The sequence below is a fragment of the Austrofundulus limnaeus genome, unplaced genomic scaffold (genome assembly GCF_001266775.1).
Source record: "Austrofundulus limnaeus strain Quisiro unplaced genomic scaffold, Austrofundulus_limnaeus-1.0 Scaffold614, whole genome shotgun sequence".
In the NCBI taxonomy this organism is placed as follows: Eukaryota; Metazoa; Chordata; class Actinopteri; order Cyprinodontiformes; family Rivulidae; genus Austrofundulus; species Austrofundulus limnaeus.
Window position 1 is genome coordinate 274,600 of NW_013953016.1, and position 1,216 is coordinate 275,815.

A 1,216-nucleotide genomic window follows, 5' to 3' on the forward strand; every position below is an offset into this window, starting at 1 on the left:
TTTCAAACTTTGTCATTTCCATCAACTTTTTCTGCTGTGATACTTTAAAATGAACATAAAAACGATGGAAACACAGCTATTGTTTGTTAGTGTTGCTCAGCCGTAGCTTCTTCACAACCAAGTTCGTGTCAGACATTTGTAAAACACCTGCCGACGTCGCTGCAGACTTTCTGTTTCAATCAGACGTTTGACTTTTTGGCCTATAGTTTCCCTTCTGCAAACTGTCTTCAGACTTGAAGGTCCACTTGTTTGTCAATCGTTCACTGAGAGGTTTGGTACCAGTACGTGCTTTAGGCTAMAAAGATTAAAGAATTTGAGCAGTGACATCAATCTGTGAAGTTTTCTTTGACATCTTGGAACTGAAGCAGGATTTCACTGCTGAAAGAACGAATCCACGTTTCCTTCAAATGTCCTTTAACAGTTTATGTTACAAATGGTGCTTTGCATAAAAAACTGTGACCTTTATGCAGATTGTGTTAGTGGCCCATGCCTTATCTGATCTGACAAACTGTTTATTGAATAAACATTTTCCTCATAAGTTCAATTTAAACATTTCTAAGTTGTTTTTAGTGTTTATCCGCAGGGGATTTTGTTACATTTAAACAAAAGTTTTATAAATGCTTTTACAATCAGCTACATAAAGWGTCATTTATTTTAAAAGCAGATACTTGAAACATGATCACGCATCATTTTTCTCTCGTTAATGATTGACATGTTTGTCCAGGCAGCTTGCATCACTTCCAGTCAGCTGAAGCTTTCGCTGCCAACAGGACCCGGGTCATCCAATTCCCACTCAGACTCCCTAACCTTCAGTTCATTAAACTCATCAAAATACAGGATTTAGTTCACTTTTACTATTTCACAATTAACGGTGGGTTGTGGCCCCGCTTGTAAAGCAGCTCGGCTTGAGAAACAATACAGAAAACAAAAAAACATTTAAGAGTTGAACTAAATAGTTTGGAAGGGAAACAAAAGCACTTCTTTAAAATGCTGCTCTCTGTGAAATCTGCTTCGGAACACTTGCTCTTTTTTATTTTCTTTCAGCTTTTTGCCGCCATTTGAAAACGTTTGTCTTTTAGCCACATTCTGCTACATTTAGCTAAACGTTTTGTAACGTGTATTCTGATGAAGCTGAAAAAGGGTCATGTATAAACTGCCATTTTATTTACCTTCATTCTAACACACATTTCCTCACATTTATTAAGCACATGTAAGT